Source organism: Balaenoptera borealis (assembly GCF_965194805.1).
Source record: "Balaenoptera borealis genome assembly, chromosome: 15".
Classification (NCBI taxonomy): domain Eukaryota; kingdom Metazoa; phylum Chordata; class Mammalia; order Artiodactyla; family Balaenopteridae; genus Balaenoptera; species Balaenoptera borealis.
This window is the reverse complement of record NC_138871.1, coordinates 22739706-22757507: the sequence shown is the minus strand read 5'-3', so window position 1 is coordinate 22757507 and position 17802 is coordinate 22739706. Positions and strand designations below refer to the sequence as shown.

General features: G+C 33.3%; 1 long non-coding RNA gene across 1 annotated transcript in view; it reads right to left on the bottom strand.

Annotated features, from left to right (window-relative positions):
• Positions 1–17235, bottom strand: part of LOC309611962 — a 41820-nt gene extending 24585 nt beyond the window's left edge. Inside the window, exon 1 of the long non-coding RNA XR_014234861.1 lies at positions 10636–17235. This is a non-coding gene — a long non-coding RNA (uncharacterized lncRNA). The remainder of the gene's footprint in view (positions 1–10635) is intronic.
• Between the last annotated feature and the right edge of the window lie 567 nt (positions 17236–17802).

Sequence of the window (17802 nt, the reverse complement as noted above, 5' to 3'; positions counted from 1 at the left end):
GAGAGTCCCATATAGGATAAACCCAAGGAGAAACACGCCAAGACACATATTAATCAAACTATCAAAAATTAAATATAAAGAAAACATATTAAAAGCAGCAAGGGCAAAACAACAAATAACACACAAAGGAATCCCCATAAGGTTAACAGCTGATCTTTCAGCAGAAACTCTGCCAGCCAAAAGGGGGTGGCAGGAAATATTTAAAGTGATGAAGGAGAAAAACCTACAACCAAGATTACTCTACATATCAGGATCTCATTCACATTTGACAGAGAAACTAAAATCTTTACAGACAAGCAAAAGCTAAGAGAATTCAGCACCACCAAACCAGCTTTACAACAAATGCTAAAGGAACTTATCTAGACAGGAAACACAAGAGAAAGAAATGACCTACAATAAACCCAAAACAATTAAGAAAATGGGAATAGGAGCATACATATCGATAATTACCTTAAATGTAAATGGATTAAATGCTCCCAACAAAAGACACAGACTGGCTGAATGGATACAAAAACAAGACCCATATATATGCTGTCTACAAGAGACCCACTTCAAACCTAGAGACACATACAGACTGAAAGTGAGGGGATGGAAAAAGATAGTCCATGCAAATGGAAATCAAAAGAAAGCTGGAGTAGCAATTCTCATATCAGACAAAATAGACTTTAAAATAAAGACTATTACAAGAGACAAAGAAGGACACTATATAATGATCAAGGGATCGATCCAAGAGGAAGGTATAAGAATTGTAAATATTTATGCACCCAACATAGGAGCACCTCAATACATAAGGCAAATACTAACAGCCATAAAAGGGGAAATCAACAGTAACACAATCATAGTAGGGGACTTTAACACCCCACTTTCACCAATGGACAGATCATCCAAAATGAAAATAAATAAGGAAACACAAGCTTTAAATGATACATTAAACAAGATGGACTTAGTTGATATTTATAGGACATTCCACCCAAAAACAACAGAGTACACATTTTTCTCAAGTGCTCATGGAACATTCTCCAGGATAGATCATATCTTGGGTCACAAATCAAGCCTTGGTAAATTTAAGAAAATTGAAATTGTATCAAGTATCTTTTCTGACCACAATGCTATGAGACTAGATATGAATTACAGGAAAATATCTGTAAAAAATACAAATACATGGAGGCTAAACAGTACACTACTTAATAACCAAGAGATCAATGAAGAAATCAAAGAGGAAATCAAAAAATACCTACAAAGAATGACAGTGAAAAGCTATGGGATGCAGCAAAAGCAGTTCTAAGAGGGAAGTTTAGAGCAATAAAATCCTACCTTAAGAAACAGGAAACATCTCAAATAAACAACGTAGCCATGCACCTAAAGCAATTAGAGAAAGAAGAAGAAAAAAAAAAAAAACCCAAAGTTAACAGAAGGAAAGAAATCATAAAGATCAGATCAGAAATAAATGAAAAAGAAATGAAGGAAATGATAGCAAAAATCAATAAAACTAAATGCTGGTTCTTTGAGAAGATAAACAAAATTGATAAACCATTAGCCAGACTCATCAAGAAAAAAAGGGAGAAGACTCAAATCAATAGATTTAGAAATGAAAAAGGAGAAGTAACAACTGACACTGCAGAAATACAAAGGATCATGAGAGATTACTACAAGCAACTCTATGACAATAAAAAGGACAACCTGGAAGAAATGGACAAATTCTTAGAAATGCACAACCTGCTGAGACTGAACCAGGAAGAAATAGAAAATATGAACAGACCAATCCCAAGCACTGAAATTAAAACTGTGATTAAAAATCTTCCAACAAACAAAAGCCCAGGACCACATGGCCTCACAGGCGAATTCTCACAAACATTTAGAGAAGAGCTAACACCTATCCTTCTCAAAATCTTCCAAAATATAGCAGAGGGAGGAACAATCCCAAACTCATTCTACGAGGCCACCATCACCCTGATACCAAAACCAGACAAAGATGTCACAAAGGAAGAAAACTACAGGCCAATATCAGTGATGAACATAGGTGCAAAAATCCTCAACAAAATACTAGCAAACAGAATCCAACAGCACATTAAAAGGATCATACACCATGATCAAGTGAGGTTTATTCCAGGAATGCAAGGATTCTTCGATATACGCAAACCAATCAATGTGATACACCATATTAACAAACTGAAGAAGAAAAACCATATGATCATCTCATTAGATGACAAGAAAGATTTTGACAAAATTCAACACCCATTTATGATAAAAACCCTGCAGAAAGTAGGCATAGAGGGAACTTTCCTCAACATTATAAAGGCCATATATGACAAACCCGCAGCCAACATTGTCCTCAGTGGTGAAAAACTGAAACCATTTCCATTAAGCTCAGGAACAAGACAAGGTTGCCGAGTCTCACCACTATTATTCAACATAGTTTTGGAAGTTTTAGTCACAGCAATCAGAGAAGAAAAAGAAATAAAAGGAATCCAAATTGGAAAAGAAGAAGTAAAGCTGTCACTGTTTGCAGATGACATGATACTCTACATAGAGAATCCTAAAGATGCTACCAGAAAACTACTACAGCTAATCAATGAATTTGGTAAAATAGCAGGATACAAAATTAATGCACAGAAATCTCTGGCATTCCTATACACTGATGATGAAAAATCTGAAAGTGAAATCAAGAAAACACTCCCATTTACCACTTCAACAAAAAGAGTAAAATATCTATGAATAAACCTACCTAAGGAGACAAAAGACCTGTATGCAGAAAATTATAAGACACTGATGAAAGAAAGTAAAGATGATACAAATAGATGGAGAGATATACCATGTTCTTGGATTGGAAGAATCAACATTGTGGAAATGACTCTACTATCCAAAGCAATATACAGATTCAATGTAATTCCTATCAAACAACCACTGGCATTTTTCACAGAACTAGAACAAAAAAATTCACAATTTGTATGGAAACACAAAAGACCCTGAATAGCCAAAGCAATCCTGAGAACGAAAAATGGAGCTGGAGGAATCAGGCTCCCTGACTTCAGACTATACTACAAAGCTACAGTAATCAAGACAGTATGGTACTGGCACAAAAACAGAAATATAGATCAATGGAACAGGATAGAAAGCCCAGAGATAAACCCACACACATATGGTAACCTTATCTTTGATAAAGGAGGCAAGCATATACAGTGGAGAAAAGACAGCCTCTTCAATAAGTGGTGCTGGGAAAACTGGACAGGTACCTGTAAAAGTATGAAAATTGAACACTCCCTAACACCATACACAAAAATAAACTCAAAATGGATTAAAGACCTAAATGTAAGGCCAGACACTATCAAACTCTTAGAGGAAAACATAGGCAGAACACTCTATCACATAAATCACAGCAAGATCCTTTTTGACCCACCTCCTAGAGAAATGGAAATAAAAACAAAAATAAACAAATGGGACCTAATGAAACTTAAAAGCTTTTTCACAGCAAAGGAAACCATAAACAAGACGAAAAGACAACCCTCAGAAAGGGAGAAAATATTTGCAAATGAAGCAACTGACAAAGGATTAATCTCCAAAATTTACAAGCAGCTCATGCAGCTCAATAACCAAAAAACAAACAACCCAATCCAAAAATGCGCAGAAAACATAAATAGACATTTCTCCAAAGAAGATATACAGATTGCCAACAAACACGTGAAAGAATGCTCAACATCATTAATCATTAGAGAAATGCAAATCAAAACTACAATGAGATATCATCTCACACCGGTCAGAATGGCCATCATCAAAAAATCTAGAAACAATAAATGCTGGAGAGGGTGTGGAGAAAAGGGAACACTCTTGCATTGTTGGTGGGAATATAAGTGGATACAGCCACTATGGAGAACAGTATGGAGGTTCCTTAAAAAACTAAAAATAGAACTACCATACGACCCAGAAATCCCACGATGGGTCATATACCCTGAGAAAACCATAATTCAAAAAGAGTCATGTACCAAAATGTTCATTGCAGCTCTATTTACAATAGCCAGGACATGGAAGCAACCTAAGTGTCCATCATCAGATGAATGGATAAGTAAGATGTGGCACGTATAAACAATGGAATATTACTCAGCCATAAAAAGAAATGAAATTGAGATATTTGTAGTGAGGTGGATGGACCTAGAGTCTGTCATACAGACTGAAGTAACTCAGAAAGAGAAAAAAATATATTGTATGCAAACACATATATATGGAATCTAAGAAAAAAAAAAGGTTATGAAGAACCTAGGGGAAAGACGGGAATAAAGATACAGACCTACTAGAGAATGGACTTGAGGATACGGGGAGTGGGAAGGGTAAGCTGGGACAAAGTGAGAGTGTGGCATGGACATAGATACACTACCAAAAGTAAAATAGATAGCTAGTGGGAAGCAGCTGCATAGCACAGGGAGATGAGCTCAGTGCTTTGTGACCACCTAGAGGGGTGGGATAGGGAGGGTGGGAGGGAGGGAGATGCAAGAGGGAAGAGATATGAGGACATATGTATATGTATAACTGATTCACTTTGTTATAAAGCAGAAACTAACACACCATTGTAAAGCAATTATACTCCAATAAAGATGTTAAAAAAAACCCAAAACACTGCTTTGGCTATTCGGAGTCTTTTGTGTCTCTGTGCAAATTTTAAGTTTTTTGTTCTAGTTCTGTAAAAAATGCCATTGGTAATTTGATAGGGATTGCATTGAATCTGTAGAGTGCTTTGCGTAGTATAGTCATTTTCACAATATTGATTCTTCCAATCCAAGAACATGGTATATCTCTCCATCCGTTGGTGTCATCTTTAATTTCTTTCATCAGTGTCTTATAGTTTTCTGCAAACACATCTTTTGTATCCCTAGGTAGGTTTATTCCTAGGTATTTTATTCTTTTTTTTTGGAATGGTGAATGGGAGTGTTTCCTTAATTTCTCTTTCAGAGTTTTCATCATTAGTGTATAGGAATACAAGAGGTTTCTGTGCATTAATTTTGTATCCTGCAACTTTACCAAATTCATTGATTAGCTCTAGTAGTTTTCTAGGGGCATCTTTAAGATCCTCTATGTATAGTATCATGTCATCTGCAAACAGAGACAGTTTTACTTCTTCTTTCTCAATTTGTATTCTTTTATTTCTTGTTCTTCTCTGACTGCTGAGGCTAGGACTTCCAAAACTATGCTGAATAATAGTGATGAGAGTGGACATCCTTGTCTTGTTCCTGATCTTAGAGGAAATGGTTTCACTTTTTCACCATTGAGAATGATGTTGGCTGTGGGTTTGTCATATATGGTCTTTAATATGTTGAGGTAAGCTCCCTCTATGCCCACTTTCTGGAGAGTTTTTATCATAAATCGGTGTTGAATTTTGTCAAAAGCTTTTTCTGCATCTATTGAGATGATCATATGGTTTTTATTTTTCAATTTGTTAATATGGTGTATCACATTGACTGATTTGCATATATTGAAGAATCCTTGCATACCTGGGTAAAATCACACTTGATCATGGTTTATGATTCTTTTAATGTGTTGTTGGATTCTGTTTGCTAGTATTTTGTTGAGGATTTTTCCATCTACATTCATCAGTGATATTGGTCTGTAATTTTCTTTTTTTGTAGTATCTTTGTCTGGTTTTGGTGTCAAGGTGATGGTGGCCTCATAGGATGAGTTTGGGAGTGTTCCTTCCTCTGAAAATTTTTAGAAGAGTTTGAGAAGGATGGGTGTTAGCTCTTCTCTAAATATTTGATATAATTCACCTGTGAAGTCTTCTGGTCCTGGACTTTGTTTAATGGAATTTGTTTAATCACAGTTTAAATTTCACTACTTGTGATTGATCTGTCCATATTTTCTATTGCTTCCTGGTTCAGTCTTGGAAGGTTTTAGCTTTCTAAGAATTTGTCAATTTCTTCCAGGTTGTCCATTTTTTTGGCGTAGAGTTGCTTGTAGTAGTCTCTTAGGATGCTTTGTATTTCTGCAGTGTCTGTCGAAACTTCTCCTTTTTCATTTCTAATTTTATTGATTTGAGTCCTCTCCCTCTTTTTCTTGATGAGACTGGCTAATGGTTTATCAATTTTGTTTATCTTCTCAAAGAACCAGCTTTTAGTTTTATTGATCTTTACTATTGTTTTCTTTGTTTCTATTTCATTTATTTCTGTTCTGATCTTTATGATTTCTTTCATTCTGCTAACTTTGGGTTTTGTTTGTTCTTTTTTCTCTAGTTCCTTTAGGTGTAAAGTTAGATTGTTTATTTGAGATTTTTCTTGTTTCTTGAGGTAGGCTTGTATAGCTATAAACGTCCCTCTTAGAACAGCTTTTGCCACATCCCGTAAATTTTGGATTGTCATGTTTTCATTGTCATTTGTCTCTAGGTATTTTTTTATTTCCTCTTTGATTTCTTCAGTGATCTCTTGGTTATTTAGTAACGTATTGTTTCGCCTCCATGTGTTTGTGTTTTTTATGTTTTTTCCCCTGTAGTTCATTTCTAATCTCATAGTGCTGTGATCAGAAAAGATGCTTAATATGATTTCAATTTTCTTAAATTTACTGAGGCTTGATTTGTGACCCAAGATGTGACCTATCCTGGACAATGTTCCATGCACACTTGAGAAGAAATGTAATCTGCTTGTTTTGGATAGAATGTTCTATAAATATCAATTAAATCTATCTGATCTATTTTGTCATTTAAATCTGTGTTTCCTTATTAATTTTCTGTTTTGATGATCTGCCCATTTGTGTAAGTGAGGTGTTATCATCCCCCACTATTATTGTGTTACTGTTGACTTCCTCTTTTAGAGCTGTTAGCAGTTGCCTTATGTATTGAGTTTCTCCTATGTTGGGTGCATATATATTTATAATTGTTATATTTCTTCTTGGATTGATCCCTTGATCATTATGTACTGTCCTCCCTTGTCTCTTCTAACTTTCTTTATTTTAAAGTCTATTTTTTCTGATATGAGTATTGCTACTCCAGCTTTCTTTTGATTTCCATTTGCATGGAATATCTTTTTCCATCCCCTCACTTTCAGTCTGTATGTGTCCCTAGGTCTAAAGTGGGTCTCTTGTAGACAGCATATATATGGGTCTTGTTTTTGTATCCATTCAGTGAACCTGTGTCTTTTGCTTGGAGCATTTATTCCATTCACATTTAAGGTAATTATTAATATGTATGTTCTTATTATCATTTTCTTAATTGTTTTGGGTTTGTTTTTGTAGGTCCTTTTCCTCTCTTGTGTTTCCCACTTAGAGAAGTTCCTTTAGCATTTGTTGTAGAACTTGGTTTGTGGCGCTGAATTCTCTTAGCTTTTGCTTGTCTGTAAAGCTTTTGATTTCTCTGTCAAATCTGAATGAGACCCTTGCTGGGTAGAGTAATATTGGTTGTAGTTTCTTCCCTTTCATCACTTTAACTATATCATGCCACTCCCTTCTGGCTTGTAGAATGTCTGCTGAGAAATCAGCTCTTAACCTTATGGGAGTTCCCTTTTATGTTATTTGTCATTTTTCCCTTGCTGTTTTCAATAATTTTTCATTGTCTTTAATTTTTGTCAGTTTGATTACTATGTGTCTCAGTGTGTTTCTCCTTGGATTTATCCTGTATGGGACTCTCTGCGCTTCCTGGACTTGGGTGGCTATTTACTTTCCAATGTTAAGGAAGGTTTCAACTATAATCTCTTCAAATATTTTCTCAGTCCTTTCTCTCTCTCTTCTTCCTCTGGCACCCCTATAATGCAAATGTTGTTGCATTTTATGTTGTCCCAGTGGTCTCTTAGGCTGTCTTCATTTCTTTTCATTCTTTTTTCTTTATTCTGTTCCGCAGCGGTGAATTCCACCATTCTGTCTTCCAGGTCACTTATCCGTTCTTCTGCTCAGTTTTTCTGCTATTGATTCCTTCTAGTGTAGTTTTCACTTCAGTTATTGTATTGTTCATCTCTGTTTGTTTGTTCTGTAATTCTTCTAGGTCTTTGTTAAACATTTCTTGCATCTTCTCCATCTTTGCCTCCATTGTTTTTCCGAGGTCCTGGATCATCTTCACTATCATTATTCTGAATTCTTGTTCTGGAAAGTTGCCTATCTGCAGTTCATTTAGTTGTTTTTCTGGGGTTTTATCTTGTTCCTTCATCTGGTACATAACCCTCTGCCTTTTCATCTTGTCTATCTTTCTGTGAATGTGGTTTTTCTTCCACAGGATTGTAGTTCTTCTTCCTTCTGCTGTCTGCCCTCTGGTGGATGAGGCTCTATAAGAGACTTTGTGCTTTTTTTCTTTTTGTGATCATTGTAGTCACATGTTTTATTAATTTGTGGGACTTTTGGAATTAATTTTAGCTTTGCTAATACTCTGTCTTGTCCTTGTTTTATGGTGCATTACATCATTTACTATTGTTTTTCTTCCTTTAAACTTCTGAGAAGTTTTCTTGGCTATTCTTTCTATGTTTTGAAGTTATGGCATACATTTTCTTTAATTTTTAATTCTTAATAAAATTTATATTTAGAAATTAGCACACATTTTTAATTCCAAATTATTTTTAAACAGAAGTAATGTTGTGATGGTTATCTTTGTAGCTTTTCTGAATCCTTCATGATCACATAAAATTCAGTGACAGTAACTTGCTTTTCTTAGGATGACATCCATGTTTTATGAGCTAGGTGCTTTCAGGGGCAGTAGTACTAGTCTTTTTGACTTATATCTTGTGTTGAAGAATATCATACCTATCAGGGCATTGGGGTGAGAGAGAAAAATGACCCATTATCCTTAAGTAATGAGAGGGAGCTCCAATGTCTAGTACATATTTACCTGGAGTTTAGCTTCTATATCATACAGCTTGTGGGAATGAGAATTATTTGTGGTTTGTCTCTTCCAGGAAAATGCCATAGCTCTTGACTGGGAGCTAGGGAATGAGGGCAGTTAATGTTAACCATACCCACTCAGAGTGGAGCTTTGGTCACACTGAACTGAGGATAGAGGCAGGAAGTGGATTATGGCTCAGGTACTATAGACTCTCAGTCTTCTTACTGAGATTTAGTAGAATTTCTTGAATAAAGATATTTTCATTTGATGTATGCACTTAGGAATTTTCCCAAGACTTTTACTTTATATATAACTTTTAGCAGTTATGGTTGTTTCACTGGGGAGCATATCCATGGAGTTCCTCATACTGTCATTCATGAAGTGCTCCCTTATTTTTTCTGTCCTTTCATCTATACTTTTATTTTTTCATTGGCCTATCTGCTCCTCTCCAGCAAAAATTTTCTTTTACAACAGAGGTTATTAAGCTACTGCCCATAAAGCAAATCAGTCTCAGTGCCTAATTTTGTAAATAAAATTTTGTTGGAATACAGTTATTCCCATATGTGTATGTGTTGTCTATGCCTTCCTTTGCTGACTTTGTGTTATAATGGCAGAAATGATCAGCTGTTACAAAGACCACATGTCGTAGAAAGTCTAAAATATTTGTTATTCTGACCTTTACAGAAAAACATTGATGATATTAGTTGTCTTAGTGGCTCCATAATGAATACTTTGACAGCATTGGAGAAAGGTTATAGTAAGCCATGAGGTCTGACAATATTTGGCCCTTTTTGGAGCTGTAAGTAACCTAAATTTTTTTGCTCTATTAGTGTGAGAAGTGCTATGGCAAGTAGGATGGGAATAATTAGTTGAAAGGATATTAATTATAGACATGTTTTTAGGAAGAGGAATCTAATTTCTGGCAAAAAAGTTTAAGTTTTACACAATTACCAGGCTCTGCCACCATCAAAAAAACCTGTTCATGGGCAGGGCTGTATATAACTTAATTGAATTTAGATTATATCATCTATTAGTGTGAAGAAGCTTTTGTAAAGTAGGTCTTATTTCTCTTGTTCTTTTGTACTGGGAGAAATATACAGTAGACAGGAACCAATCTGGATTACTCCAGTCTGAACTCAGATTATGTAGATTATGTGGAATCATTAAACAAATAAACCATTCATAGTGATTACACCACTGGGATGTCCTGATCCAACATTGAGGTCATAAACCCTATTGTCCATATGAACTCTAGAGTAGGACTATGCTGTTATCCCTAGGGTAACTTGTTCCATTGATCAATATTTTGGATCAATAAGTGATAAAGTATTTTGACAAATTTGTCTAGAATTTAATCATTTGGGGGTTATTTTGTTCTCTGGGATCACCCCTACTGAAATTGCTAGCCCATTTAAAATTTTGTTATCCCTTGAATTCATTTTTTGTTTTATTATTTTTAAACTAGTTAAATAAAGCACCATAAGGTCTTCTCATCTTATTATGCTATTCCTGCCTTTTCATGGGAAGGTCAATTTCACCGATTAAAACTTTTTTTGAAATTCTGTTTTAGTGAATTCCTATTCTCCCTACTTTATCATTTTTTTTCAACTATTGGGTTTAGATACTGAGTGAAGTAAGTCAGACAAAGACAAATATCATATGATATCACTTATATGTGGAATCTAAAAAGAGGGTAAAAATGAACTTACCTACAAAACAGAAATAGAATTACAAATGTAGAAAACAAACTTATAGTTACCAGGGAGTAAGGTGGGGGGGGGGAGGCACAATTCAAGAGATAGGGATTGACATATACACACTACTATATATAAAATAGATAACTGATAAGGTCCTACTGTATAGCACAGGGAACTCTACTCAATACTCTGTAATGACATATATGGGAAAAGAATCTAAAAAAGAGTGGATATATGTATACTTATAACTGAGTCTCTTTGTTGTACACCTGAAACTAAAAACTGTAAATCAACTATACTCCAATAAATATTTTAAAAATATATATATATATACTTTTAAACTTTTACTTCCATATATATTAGAAAATTCTTATAATGTTATGTTTAATATTTTATAAATATTCTCCTATTTGTTTCCCCATAATATTACTCTCTTTTTAAAAAATATTCTTTTTTATTTGTTGATTAGAACGTTATCTCGAACACTTCCTTCATATTAATTATGCTAACTTTTTGAATCCTTAGATAATTACAATTATTTTCCTGACAGGTAAATAATATTTTAACTGGGAATAGTATTCTTGGGTCTCTGTCCTTTAATTTTTATTCTATATGAGTCTGTTCACTTATAGTCTCCTCTGCTTGCAAAGGAGAAGTCTGTTGTTAATTTTTTTTCTCTGTTAAAATATTTGTCTTTAGCTTGATAATCATTAATATGGATATTTCATTTTAATTTTTATTTGTTTTTTTGCATTAATCTTTCCTGGGCTTTGTGGAAGGAAGCCTTCCATTCTGCAGGGTCAATTTCTTAGTTACATAATGAACATTTTTTCTCTACTAATTGAGTCTAACTATATTTCTCCTTATATTTTTCTTTTTATGGAAGGCTTATATGTCCCATGTTACAGCTCATGTATGAGTATACCAAGTTACTTACATTTTCACTCATTTTTCTATCTTTTTAAATTTTATCTATAAATTTTAAGATATTTCTTCCACTGAGAATTCAAGGAAATTTTACTGTTTCTTAGTATTGATCATCTCACTTCTACTTTTTCTACTACATTTCCAAATTCAAAATTCTTGATCATAGTGCCTAAAAATATTTTATCTATTAATTTATTTTCCTTAAAAACTCTTAATTTTTCTTGTATTTAAATTCCTTGTATGGATTTTCCATGAGTTCTACTTCAGTGGAAGCTACTTATTCTTTGTATTCAGATTCCCTTTCCACTCAATGATCTGAGTTTACCTAAGTTCAGCAGTACTCAGCCTTCCCTGCACATTGCAATCATCGGTGGGGTTCTGGAAAACTACTGTTTGCTTGTTCCCTACAGATTCTGATTGAATTGTCCTGTGAAGGTCACTGGTGATTTTAATGGACAGTCAAGGTTGAGTTCTACTAGTCACCTTCATTGTTTTTACATGATTATGGCTTGGTATAACCTTCTCCCCGTCATCTGTTAGGGGAAAACAATTATGATTGTGGAAACTGGAGCAGAAATATTGGATCAAATGTTGGAAGAGTTGCACTGAGAAATTGCAGAGCCACAAACGAAAATAACTAAGACTCCTCAAAACATCATTACCTCCAGGTCATATACTTGAAAAATACAGGTTTTCAATTTAAAAAAAAAAACTTCAGCTTACATAATCCACAATAATTTTTGTCCTCATTTTATGGTTACTTTACCTTATCTTAAATAACATAAGTACCTAATAGTGCTAAGCTATTATACCAATACAACAATCATTGGGAGTCAGGGGGAGTGAAAGAGACAAATACAATTTTTTGTCCTTGTATGCCCTCCATGCTTTCTTGGGCAAGAACTACTTTTCCTCTATTTATATGTTTTTCTCCTGTGTAAAAAATCATTTGACATAATGTTAACACTATCTTATTCATAAACATAAATATTTTCAAATTAAAAATACTGGATATTAAAATGATTTGTTAATATTAATTTCTCTCTTAAATACTTGGGTCTTTCATGCCTGAATAACCCCAACTTTAATGTACTCTAGCACTCTAGTTGACTTATACAAATAGAATTCCTCTATTAGTATGCATTTCAGGTTCAATCATTTCACTATTCTATCCTATTTTAAACTTTTGGCTCATTGAGCTAAAACAGAACCACTAATTTAGACAATTATTCCCATACTTGTATAATTATGTGGTTTATGTCTATGTATCTAGTCTTTATAACACAACTTACATGAAGTTAGAATTAGTAACTTATTTTTCTTTATAAAAACTATGATTCCTGGCATCATGCTGGGTAAATGGCATATATTCAATAAATATGACATAAGTAATTTTTCATCATTAAATTAATTATATCATATAGTGTAAGAAAATGGGAACATTATAGAATAATAAAATTTAGAAAGACTACTGTATTCCCATTCTTTAAAGTAATCATCTATGAACAGTTGATTATATTACTTTCCAGAAAATTTTCTGTTGGTATGCTATCATTTATTGAATTTATCATTTAATTTTCAGAAATGAGTTCATTCTATAAATAGTCTTCAGCAATTTACTGTTTTCCATTAAGTAAATAAATATATTAGCCATTTTTGATGAGAGGATACATATTTCTAACTAATCTACTATAAGGGTTAAATAATTCCATTAACATTTCTGATGAAATGAAAATATCCTCATATTATGAGTCTTAAGTGAAATTTATAGTTTTGTATACAAACCAAGGGTTTTTAATGTTATACATTTACTAAAAATAATATTGAGAAAAATTCACTATCATCTTTTAAGGTTAAAGTTGCACAGAATAGAAAGATCTTTCCTTCTGAATGACGCTTTACTTCTTCCTCCTCCTTACAACTTTTCTTGTTCTCTCTTTCTGGACCTGAATTGATAAAAGGGAGTTATATTTGCTTTCTTTATTGGAATATGCCCCTCCCATGATACACAGGATTAAGTGGAGAACAAGAGGGTTCTGAGGACTAGAAAGAGTGGGATATTACATGTGTTCAGCTTGGGTCTAGGTTTAAGAGTTGAAAGTAATTTTTAATATTTCTAGACTCAGTAGCTAGAGAATTAAAACTCTATTAAGACTCTAGAGAATTAAAACACAGATTTTAGGATTAAACAGGACAAAAAATCAACAACTCAGGCATATATGATATCCTCTCTAAAATTTAATTAGAAAAGAATTAAATGAATGATTAGAGCTTGACCATACACATATTTTCTTAATCCAATAATAAAGTAAGAGCTTTTATTCCCAGGGACAAAGAAAACTGAAGAAAATGCAACAGTATGTTTGATATTTCAACAAAATTTGAAGACAAAAAAAGGAAATTGAAAGAGTGCTAACTAGTTTAGGAAGCAGTTACCTGGGTGTTTGTAGTGTGGAAACTAATGAGCTAAAGGCCAAAGTGCTCCACAGAACCCTTAAAGTCTCCTTACGTGAAAGAACCAAGTACCACAGAAGGGTGGGATTGGAAAGAAGGAATTGCCAAAAATCGAAGTACAGAGGAGTTGGAATCTCAAGGTCTTCTTAATGGGAGCATTGAAAGCCATCCAGAAAAATGTCCTTTCCTACAATCACAAGCCACATAGGTTCATTCTGTGGGTAAATTGAATGCAAGATACTCCAGATGCAAGAGCACAAGCCACTTCAGAAGGAAGTTACCTATTGATAATGGGAGAATTAATTAAAAATCTACACATCAACTGTGGCAATACACTTCTTCTTAGACCTAGCTTCTGCAAAGCAAGTGGGCAAATTTAGACCCTACAAACAAGAGAGACGTGAAAGGAATTCCCATTTCACAACTGGGCACCAAACCAAGACGAAATAGTGCCAAGTTAAGGTGACTCTTGAGGATTGAGTGCTGTGAAGATATCTCCTTGAATGGGTGGGGAGAGTGATAGGAAAGATTGAGCAGTCAGATGTTTAGTAAGTTTAACTTCGGCAAAAATTTTAATAGGTATACAACAGATCAATTTGAGCATTTGTAGTAAAATAACAGTAGGAATATTGTATGGAAAAAATAAAGAGAAAGTAACTGTAAGAAGATACAACTAAATAATAAAGAGGGTTTAACTGAAAATTGGGAGTTAGGGTAGAAATAGGGGGTTGGGTATGTTGTTTTTAATTTTAAGTGTTTTTAGGCTTTATTTCACTTTTTTAAAATGATGGGCTTATACTACTTTGATAAATAATAAAGGTAATTTGAAAATAAGTAACATTGAAGGATTCGGAGATATACTGTGAGATTAAAAAAGCGAATATTAGATAATTTCCCAGTTGTTCACTTCTTTCATAGCTAGTTTTTATTGATCATCCATAAACCAAGAAATTCTTTCAGAACACATATACCTATATGTGTGGATTTACTATTTGGATAAGACATATTATTTAGTAAATATTAAACTTTTTTTTTTTTTTTTTTTTTTATAGAGCTTACAAGAAAAGACTTTGGAATGAAAGAAAAAGCCAAAAGATAAAGCAGCAATGAGGTAAAATACTTTTAGTCAGAGTGAAAAAAATTAAGAAGGAATAGGTAAAATAAGGCTGCTTTTTAAAAATGGATGTCTGTTACAGAGCAGAGGCAAAACAAAGCAGAACAAGAAATATAAAACTTTAAATCAAGCATGAATAATTTGAACTTTTAGGTTTTGAAGTGAATGATAATATGTGATGGGTGCTACATAGCATATATTTAAATTCATAACACTCAAAAGAAAAAAAAAAAAAAACTAATATGTGTTGTTGAAAACTTATCCCTGGGAGCATAATTTTTCTTTTACCGTAGAGACAGACAGAATATTCACTAAGACTGTTTCTTCTTTTCTCAGGGAGCTAGAATACATTTACTAACCTACCATAGAGTTGTCAGGGAGAGGTATATATAACCAAGATTTAGGCAACAGAGGTGACTGGAAGTGATGTGCGTCACTTGCAAGTCTGTCCAAAAAATCTTCCATATAATTTCCTGCAAAGTCTGGTTTCACATACTTGTTGATGAAGAGCGCTAAGTCTTGGGAAGCCCCCTGTTGAAGATGGCAGTGCCCCAGGATTGAGAAACATAAGTCAGAAACATCCATTTGGACTTTACATGAGTAAAAATGAACTTCTATCACATATGAGCTATTATACAGTTTTTGACCTGTGCGTTACAACAACTAATATATCCTAACTAATACATTCTCCATATAAAATAAGTGAGACACAACATGGGGTAAGATAGTGATTTCAAAACAGGCAAATAACTCTCTGCAACTGAGATCAATAAGAAAGCAAGAAGAACACTGGAAAAGAGGAGAAATTGTTATCAAATTTCCAAAAATAATCTAATAAATCATTAAGAAAAATTACAAGAAGAGAGTTCTTGATTAAACATGATGCATTTTTTAAAAACACAATTGCAAAAAGTACTCCAGAATTGGTGTAGCAATGTAATATTCCTACTTGGAACTTCAATTATATGTTATTGGGCTTTTCTCTCCTTTACCAGGTCTTTCACAGTTCTTTCTCTTGTGGTACTTATCTGTTTCTCATTGATGTATGGGATTCTTTATGCCATAAAGAATTCTATTTATAAATATTATGTACCTTGTATTTGTTATAAATATTTTCTTAGTGTGTAAATGAAACTTTATTACTAGTGCCTCTTTAATTTTATTACTAAAGCAATACATATTCACTGAAGAAAATTTAGAATTAATGAAAATAAAATAGTCATTAAAATCACTTCCCACAAAGAAAGCCCAGGCCAAAGTGGCTTCACTGATGAATTGTGTCAAATATTTAAATAATTAATTAATGATTAATTCGATCTCTCCTTTTTAAAAATGGAAGTAAATTTGACATACAACATTGCATAAGTATAAAATGTACAATGTGTTGATTTGATACATTTACATATTGAAATATGATTACCTCTATATCTTTAGTTAACACCACTATTATGTCAAATAATGATCATTTCTTTCTTTGTGGTGAGAATATTTAAGATCTAGTCTCTCAGCAATTTTGAATTATATAATACAGTGCCATTGACTATAAACACTATGCTGTGCATTAGATCTCTGGACCTTATTCAGCTTCTAGTTTCAGGTTTGTACCCTTTAACAATATCTCCCCATTTCCTCTACTGCCAGCCTCTGGTAACCAACATTCTACTCTCTGTATCTATGAGTTTGTTTTTTTAGATTTCATATATCAATCATATCATAATATATTTGTCTTTGTCTGACTTATCTCACTAAGCATAATACCCTCCGGGTCAATCCATTATGTCACAAATGGCAGGATTTCATTCTTTCTAATGGATAGGTAATTTCCCATTATATATATCTAGATATATAATACATAATATATACATTATATATTGCATATCATATATATTGCATGTTATATATGTGTGTATATATATATATATATATATATATATATATATACATACACACACATATATACATACCACATTTCCTTTCCTTTATTTGTTCATCCATTGAAAGAAACTTTGGGTTGTTTCCATATTTTGGCTATTGTAAATAATGCTGCAAAAAACATGAGAGTACAGATAACTTTCTGATATCCTGTTTTCATTTCCTGAATAACTACTGAGAAGTGGGATTACTGAGTCATATGGTAGTTGTATTTTAATTGTGAGGGGAACAACTATACTGTTTTCTATAATGGCTGCACCAATTTACATTTACACCAAGAGTGCCAGGGGTCCCTCTATCCAGCTCCTCACGAACATTTGTTGTCTCTTTTTTTCCTTGATGACAGCCATTCTAACAGGTGTGAGGTGACATCTCATTGTAGTTTTGATTTGAATTTTTCTGATTACTGGATCATATGGTAATTCTACTTTTAATTTTTTGAGCATTCTTTTTATGTATCTCTTGGCCATTGATGCCAATTTTGGAAAATATCTACTCAAGTACTCTGCCCATTTTTTAATCAAATTTTTTTTTGTTATTGAATTGCATGCATTTCTTATATATTTTGCATACTTACCCTTTATGAAATATATGGTTTGCAAATATTTTCTACCATTCCATAGGCTGCCTTTTCTTCTTAGATTTTTGTCACATTTTTCTAGAAAAAGATTAATTGCCTTCAATTTTCTATGTTACTGTTTATTATTTTAATATAATTTACCTTGAGAATACAGGTGTAAAAATCACACCATATTCAGTGTTCTCATAAATATCATGACACACTGTAGAAACGTGTTTATTTACTCATTCAGAAAATCTATTACTATTTAGCAAGCAATAATCAGTCAAGTGTTAGGGTTGCAATGGTGAACAAAGAAGTAAGAGTTCCTGTCCTTCTA